At 46.3% G+C, this 8,866-nt stretch overlaps 1 pseudogene; it reads right to left on the bottom strand.

Moving 5' to 3' along the window:
- Positions 1-8,077: 8,077 nt before the first annotated feature.
- Positions 8,078-8,866, bottom strand: LOC102135330 (small ribosomal subunit protein eS4, X isoform-like; annotated as a pseudogene).

Below are 8,866 nucleotides of genomic sequence, written 5' to 3'. Positions count from 1 at the left end.
AGTGGCTTGGGGCAGAGCACCTCAAGGAGGCGCTGTTGGACCCTTTCTCTTTTGCTTTGGGGGTTCGGTCTACCATCATTCAGTCCTTTACTAGGCTTAGTATTTACCAAGTGCCTACTGTATACTGATTTGGGAAACAGTTGGCTGGGGGAAGCCCCAAGACGGACTCAGGAGCCTCCTTTCCAAGAGAGCGTCTGCTTCGCCTCCCTTACTTTACATCTGGTCCATTATCAAGCTATGGGCCTAGTGTGCGCCCCCATGCACAGCTGGAGTCCCCACTCCTCTGTGCAAAGACAGAGTACTTGCAGCCCCTGAGCACCGAGCAGCATCTGGGGAGGATGAGACTTGTTGGGAGGGCCGATCCCCTCCTTCTCACCCTTCCCTACCCCGCTTTAGTCCAGACAAGAAAGGAAATAGCTATATTTTGAGCACTAGTTTGTGGTCTCAGTACCTCACAGGTTTTTTGTTTCCTGTTTTTCTGACAGAGTTTCGCTGTCACCCTGGCTGGAGTTCAGTGGCGATATCGGCTCACTGCAACCTCTGCCTCCCGGTTCAAGCTGTTCTCGTGCCTCAGCCTCCTGAGTAGCTGAGATTTACAGGCGCGCGCCACCACGACCGGCTCATTTTTGTATTTTTAGTAGTCAGGGTCTCGAGCTTATGGTTTCAAGTAATCCGCCTGCCTCGGCCTCCCGAAGTGTTGGAATTACAGGCGTGAGCCACCTTAATGTTTTTATCTAAGTATTTTGAAACCTAATGACTTCTCTGCTCAGATTTTGCAGAATGATTGTTACATTCAATTCAATAAACTTTAACAGCATCTTCTATATGCCCGAAATGAATAGGACGCTCCGTAATCCCTTAACAGGGGTAGAGATGAGGGAACAAAGACATTCAAACCTGCCTGTGATCAATAGTCTTAGTCAACAAGCACCTACTACTGAGTGGCAGGCATTGCCAATAGGAAACACCAGGATGAGGAAGGGGAGTCCTCACCCCTGAGGAGCTCCCCGACTACTGGGACAGAGGGAGAGAATGCAGCCCCTGATTTTTAATGATAATGCTGTAGAGAATCACCTGGTACTCTGGGAGTATGAGGAGGGTCACTTTTTCCCTCTTCAGAGAAGGGCAGAGGTTTCCTGGAAGAGAGAAAAATTCAAGTGTATTGTGAAACATGATGAGTCAGCAAGAGTAAGAGCGTGGGATGAAGATGTTCTAACAGGAGGGAACAGCATGAGCCAATGGGGCAGTGTCTATGGAAACTGGAGCAAAAGCGTCTGTCCACGCGTCCTAGCTCTCCTTTTCTTTTCTTTTCTTTTCTTTTCTTTTCTTTTCTTTTCTTTTCTTTTCTTTGCTTCTTTTCTTTTCTTTTCTTACAGGAACTCTGCATCCCGAGATGAATTCACAGCCATGGATTTAGCTGGGTCCTAAGTCCCCGCAGGTGTGACTTTCATGTCCTTTCACAATGCAGACCTTTGTGTGTCAGAACAAGCCCCAGGGAGACCTGGGTTCTAGCTCCACATCTGCTCCCACGTGCAGTATGGCCTTGGGTGGTCCGTGGAAACTCCTGTCTACTTCCCAGGACCATTGTGAGGCTCAGCTGAGGGAAGTGGAGGAACTTTGAAAATTGTTAAGTCCAAGGTCGGGCGTGGTGGTTCGCGCCTATAATCCCCGCACTTTGGGAGGCCGAGGCGGGCGGATTACCTGAGGTCAGGAGCTGGAGACCAGCCTGGCTAACATGGCGATACCTCGTCTCTAATAAAAATACAAAAATTACCCGGGCGTAGTGGCGTGCGCCTGTAATCCCAGCTACTGGGGAGGCTGAGGCAGGAGAATCACTTGAACCCGGGAGGTGTGAGCCGAGACCGCGCCATTGCACTCCAGCCTGGGCAACAAGAGCGAAACTCCGTCTCAAAAAGATAAAAAGAGAAAATCGTAAGGCCAGGATATAAACAATCAGGTTTGAATCCCAGCTCCACTATTTTTGGCTAAATAACCTTGGGCAAATTACTTAACTAGTCTGTACCTCCATTTCCTCATCTGTTAAATGGAACTCCTAATAGTGGATGTGAGGAACAATGATTTGATATTTGCAAAGAACTTTAACTTTGAACGGTGGACAATAAGTGACAGTTATAATAATGATAACATAATAAAGATTAAAATGATGTCAGGTGCCTGCGCAGGAGTGGATGTTCCAGGCTATAGGAACAGATACCTGAGCTTGCTTCCTTAGAACAATGGCAACACTATCCTCTCCAATAGGCCAAAACTCCAATACCTGTTTTACTTCTCTCTGATCTAGTCACTGGCATTTATCCATCCATCTACAAAATTTATTGAGCACCTACTTACACAAGGCCCTGTATGGGGTACTCTATGGGACTCAGGCATGGGTTAGGCTGGCTCGTCTTCACCATTGAGAGGAAAAGACACCCATCTGTGTGATGACAAAAGGTGGGAGAAAGGCCTCTTAAGTGACATGCACATATAAGGTACGTCTCTTCCAAGACTGAGCTCTGCCAACTGTAAGGCTTGCCAGTCTCTTATGAGGATAAAATGAGATGGTATATGTTAGGAGACACCTTGAAGGTGCGAAAGTATGTAATCTGTTTATAATGCCTCTAGAGTTCTGGGCAAGAGGTTCAGGTTTTTCTTTTTTTTTTTGAGACGGAGTCTCGCTCTGTCGCCTAGGCTGGAGTGCAGTGGCCGGATCTCAGCTCACTGCAAGCTCCGCCCCCCGGGTTTACGCCATTCTCCTGCCTCAGCCTCCCAAGTAGCTGGGACTACAGGCTCCCGCCACATTGTCCGGCTAGTTTTTTGTATTTTTTAGTAGAGGCGGGGTTTCACCGTGTTCGCCAGGATGGTCTCGATCTCCTGACCTCGTGATCCGCCCGTCTCGGCCTCCCAAAGTGCTGGGATTACAGGCTTGAGCCACCGCGCCCGGCCGGTTCAGGTTTTTCAAATGTCTCCAAAAACCTGCAGTGCATCTTCAAGGGAAGAATTTGGATCAGGAAGGATCAGTTGATTTCCTTCCATGCCCATTCCTTGGGCTTGTTCCTATTTGGACTAGGGACGGTTAATCTCAGAACTACCCCAGCAATCCCTATCTTCCTAGAGCTTAAAGAAGTTCCCGGGCTGGGCGCAATGGTTCATGCCTATAATCCCAGCTCTTTGGGAGGCCAAAGCAGGTGGATCACCTGAGGTCGGGAGTTCAAGACCAGCCTGACCAACATGGAGAAACCCCTGTCTCTACTAAAAATACAAAATTAACCAGGTGTAGTGGCGCATGCCTGTGATCCCAGCTACTCGGGAGACTGAGGCAGAAGAATCGCTTGAACCTGGGAGGTGGAGGTTGCAGTGAGCCGAGATCGAGTCATTACACTCCAGCCTGGGCAACAAGAGTGAAACTCTGTCTCAAAAAAAAAAAAAAAAAAGAAAAGAAAAGAAAAAGAAGAAGAAGAAGAAGAAGAAGTTGTTCCCAGGAACCAGAAACAGAAGAGAATTTCCTGCTTCTTTTGATCAGGAAAGGAACCTTCTCCTGCTTACCCCACAGCCCCCCTTCCTCTGGGTTAGTCTCACACACACACACACACACACACACACACACACCCCTCCTGTACCATAAGCCCTGCCCTTGTGGTTGAGGTGGAGGGATGGATAGAGGCAATCATGGAGACAGGGAGTCCCAGGAGGGGACTGGGGGGATTCCTGCCACAAGAGCAGGAAGATGGCCTGATGAGTGAAGGACCTGCTTCCTCAGCTGGGCCCTCAGCCACTCACTGACTTCCTTGTTGTGGGACTTTGGACATGAGAAGTATCAGTAACAACAGATAACAACAATAGCTAATGTATATTGGATGTGCAAGGATGTATTAGCAGCTTGGGCTGCTATCACAAAATACCACAGGCCAAATGGCTTTAACAACAGGTTTTATTTTCTCACAGTTCTGGAGGCTGGAAGTCCAAGATTAAGATTCCAACTGAGTTGATTTCTGATGAGGGCTCTCTTCCCAGCTTGCAAACAGCTGCCTTCTTGCTATGTCCTCACGTGGCCTTTCCTCAGGTGCTTGTGCAGGCAATGTGGGTATTAGAGAAAGTGAGCTCTCCAGTGTCTCTTCTCACATGGACACGAATTCTGTCCGATCAGGGCCCCACCCTGATTACTTCATTTAATCTTAATTACTCTTCAGAGGCCCCATGTCCAAATACAACCACACTGGAGGTTACAGCTTCAACATGTGAATTTTGAGGGACACAAACATTTATTCCATAACATAGGTTTGTGCTAAGTGCTTGACATGCAGTATCATAATTGATCCATTCAATAATGCTTGCTTAATTTTCTCTCTAACTTCCTAAAATAGGTTATTTTATTGTTACCAGATTTTTTTTTTTTTTTTTTTTTTTTTTTGAAACAGAATCTCACTCTGTCACCGAGGCTGGAGTGCAGTGACATGATCATTACTCTCCACAGCCTCAACCTTGCAGGCTTAAGCGATCCTTCCAGCTCAGTCCCCCAAGTAGCTGGGACTACAGGCATGTACCACTATGCCTGGCTAATTTTTGTATTTTTGTAGAGACAGAGTTTCACCGTGTTGCTCAGGCTGGTCTCAAACCCCTGGACTCGATTGATCCTCCTGCCTTGGCCTCCCAAAGTGCTGGGATTACAGGCATGAGCCACTGTACCCAGCCTTGTCTCCATTTTATAGGTAAAGAAACGGAGGCTAGGTGACTACTGGCCCAAGGTCACACAGCTGTTCACTCTCTAAGATGGAACTTAAACCCAGAACTACTGACTTCTTGCTTATTAACTGCCACATCTGTCTGGGCCTTAAGTTTTTCATGTTAAAAATGAGGATGAGAAGGCCGGGCATGTTGGCTCACACCTGTAATCCCAGCACTTTGGGAGGCCAAGGCAGGCAGATCATCTGAGGGCAAGAGTTTGAGACCAGCCTGGCCAACATAGTGAAACCCTGTTTCTACTAAAAATACAAAAAAATTAGCCTGGTATGGGAGCATGTACCTGTAGTCCTAGCTACTTGGGAGGCTGAGGCAGGAGAATTGCTTGAACCCAGGAGGTGGAGGTTGCAGCGAGCCAATATTGTGCCATTTCACTCACACTTGGGCAACAAGAGTAAAACTCTGTCTCAAAAAAAAAAAAAAAAAAAAAAAAAAAGAAGTGAGAATCTCTGCCCTGTCTACTTCATGTGGTTTTACCTGGAAGACTTTGATTCCAGGAAAGTGATGTGCATGTATAAGTTGTTTTCGTTAAGCAGAAAATATCCAGTGATAGAAGTGTTCTAAAATGTGGCTGTCCCAGGTCATTAAAATTAGCCCCCCTTAATCTCAGAACTGGAAGGGAACTTTGAGATCATTTACACTTGACGCTTGAACAATGCGGGGGTTAGGGGCATTGACCCCCGTGCTCAGTTGAAAATCCACAGATAACTTTTCACACCCCCAGAACTTAACTACTAATAGCCTACTGTTGAACAGAAGCCTTACTGAGAACATAAAGTTGATTGACATATATTTTGTATGTTACAGAGATTATATACTGTGTTCTTAAAGTAAGCTGGAGAAAAGAAAATGTTATTAAGGAAATCGTAGGGAAGAGGAAATATATTTACTATTCACTAAGTGGAAGTGGATCATCATAACGTTTTTCCATGTTTGTTGTCTTCATGCTGAGAAGGCTCAGGAGGAGGAGGAAGAAGAGGGGTTGGTCTTGCAGTCTCAGGAGTGGCAGAGGCAGAAGGAAATCTACCTGTAATTGGACCTGCGCAGTTCGAGCTCGTGTTCAAGGGTCAACTGCAGTGTTATATAACCACTCCCCACCACATCCCACCGGGTGGGATAAGAAAACAGGTGCCCAGATAGGGGAAATGCCTTGCCCCAGGCCACGGATTAGAACTCAGGGAAACAGTCCTGGTCTACTTACTGCTCCACAGGTTCTTCTCAACAGGCTCAGCCTCAGTCTCATCCATGAATTTTTCCAAACTGGGCCATTTGGTGGGAGCAGCGGGGTTCCACCTCACTGCTGGATTGCCATCAGGGACAGTTGGTATTCAGGAAGCATCCCCTTGTCCTGAACCAGGATATGGTGAGCGCCATGGTCACAGCTGCATGACTCCGGCCCATGCAATTTATAGCCTCCCTACCTTGGTTTTCCAATCCATTTTCCTATGACTAGCAAGTACAGGTGGCAAACTGCTGGCTCAGAAACAAGTTTGATTTTGTAGGCTTTTTGTGGCTTATACATGTTTTAAAATATGATGTCATAGGGGAACAAAAATACCTTTTTCACTACCCTTCATCGTTCTTAGTTGGGACAGACCCCTGTAACAAAAGACAGATTAAGAGAAAAACAAGTTTATCAACATATACACTTTATGGATACATGGGAGATACTGAGGGAAATGAGTAAATCTCCAAGAGGTGCCCTAAATACTCTTGCCTGCTGAAGCAAAGAAGAAAAGTGAGGTGGCCAGGAAAAACACCATAAACAAGGGTAAGATTTGTTATGCAGATTTGAGTCCCTGCTTTTTCCCTTCATGAGAGTTTCCAGTGATAGAAGCGTATTTTGGGATGACATATTCTGGTCATATTAGAGTAGCATATCCTGAACCCCATCAATGCAACATTTTTAGAAATGAGAGAACTGGTCAGGTATGGTGGCTCATGCTTGTAATCCTAGCTCTACAAAAATTTCTTTCAAAAATTTGGCCAGGTGCAGTGGCTTATGCTTGTAATCCCAGCACTTTGGGAGGCGGAGGTGGGTGGATCTCTTGAGGTCAGGAGTTCAAGACCAGCCTGGGCCACACGGTGAAACCCCGTCGCTACTAAAAATACAAAAATTAGCCGGGCGTGCTGGCACATGCCTGTAACATGCCTGTAATCCCAGCTACTCAAGAGGCTGAGGCACGAGACTTGCTTGAACCCAGGAGGCAGAGGTTGCAGTGAGCCGAGATCATGCCTCTGCATTCCAGTCTGGGCAACAGAGTGAGACTCCATCTCAAAAAGAAAAAAAAAAAATTAGCCATGAGCAGTGGTGCATGCCTGTAGTCCTAGCTATTCTGGAGGCTGACATGGGAGGATCGTTTGAGCCTGGAAGGTTGAGACTGCAGTGAGCCATGATCATGCCACCTAACTCTAGCCTCAGTGACAAAGTGAAACCATATCTCAAAAAAAAAAAAAAAAAAAGCAACCGAAGTACCAATCTAGGAAACTTATTCCAAGCAGCAAAGGATTAATCTCCCTAATATATAAAGAGCACCTACAAATGGATAAAAATATCAACAGCTCTTGGGAGGCCAAGGTGGGTGGATCGTCTGAGGTCAGGAGTTTGAGACCAGCCTGGCCAGCATGGCAAAACCCCGTCTCTACTAAAAATACGAAAATTAACTGGGTGTGGTGGTGCATTTCTGTAGTCCCACCTACTCAGGAAACTGAGGCAGGGGAATTGCTTGAACCCGGAAGGCAGAGGTTGGCAGTGAGCTGAAATCACACCACTGCACTCCAGCCTGGAGACAGAGCGAGATTCTGTCTCAAAAAAAAGGGGGGGGGCAGGTGTGTTGGCTCGCGCCTGTAATCCCAGCACTTTGGGAGGCCGAGGTGGGCAGATCACCTGAGGTCAGGAGTTCAAGACCAGCCTGGTCAACGTGGCGAAACTCTATCTCTACTAAAAATACAAAAATTAGCTGGCTGTGGTAGCACATGCTTGTAGTCCCAGCTACTTGGGAGGCTGAGGCAGGAGAATTGCTTGAACCCAGGGGGCAGAGGTTGCACTGAGCTGAGATCAAGCCACTGCACTCCAGCCTGGACAATAGAGAAGACTCCGTCTCAAAAAAAAAAAAAAAAAAAAAAAAAAGAAGACAAAGCATGTAAAAGATAATTCAATGAAAAGAACATATGAATTGTTCCTAAACGTGTGAAAAGATCATCATCTATGCTCATAATAGGAGAAATACACATGAAAAACACACCAAAGTACCATTTTTCACCATATTGACAAAAAAAATTAATTAATCATGCCACATTATTTTTAATTACGTACAAAGATCTAACATGTCACCCAGGGACCATTTCACCCACTGCTCTGTTTGGCCGCCAGTCTCTTGGCTCTCTCTTCTGCAATGGTGAGGCGGATACCCTTTCCTCGGGGAAGAGAAATTCATGGTTTGTTGCCCTTGCCAATAACAAAAATGTTGGAAAGTCGAGTGACAAAGCTGTTGCCACTGGCATCTTTCACATGAACCACGTCAAAAGATCCAGGGTGCCTCTCTCTGTTGGTGATCACACCAATTCTTCCCAGGTTAGCACCTCCAGTCACCATATGCAGGTTACCAGTGTCGAACTTGATGAAATCAGTAATCTTGCCAGTCTCCAAATCAATCTGAATGGTATCATTCACCTTGATGAGGGGACCAGGGTAGCAGATGGTGCGAGCATCCTGAGCGTCCAGATGAGGGATTACTTTGGTGTCCACAAAGATTTTTCTCACTTTGCGCCACTTGTATTTGGCCTCCTCAGGTGTAATATGATATACAGCAAAGCAACCCTTGGTGTCATAGATCAGAGAGAAATTCTCTCCCATCTTGTCAATGCTGATGACATCCATGAATCCAGCAGGGTAGGTTATATCAGTTCAGACCTTGCCATCGATCTTAATGAACCGCTACATGCAAATCTTTACTTCATCTCCTGTCAGGGCATACTTAAGTCTGTTTCTTAGGAAAATGATGAAGGGGAGACACTCTCTCAACTTGTGGGGACCGGTGGATAGACAAGGAGCAAACACACTGGTCAATTTATGCAGCATCCAATGTTTTGGAGTTGCTGTCTGGTTCAGATGCTTCTTGGGACC

The sequence above is a fragment of the Macaca fascicularis genome, chromosome 14, assembly GCF_037993035.2.
Source record: "Macaca fascicularis isolate 582-1 chromosome 14, T2T-MFA8v1.1".
In the NCBI taxonomy this organism is placed as follows: domain Eukaryota; kingdom Metazoa; phylum Chordata; class Mammalia; order Primates; family Cercopithecidae; genus Macaca; species Macaca fascicularis.
Note: the sequence above shows the minus strand (reverse complement) of the source record. Positions and strands in the feature narration are given on the sequence as shown.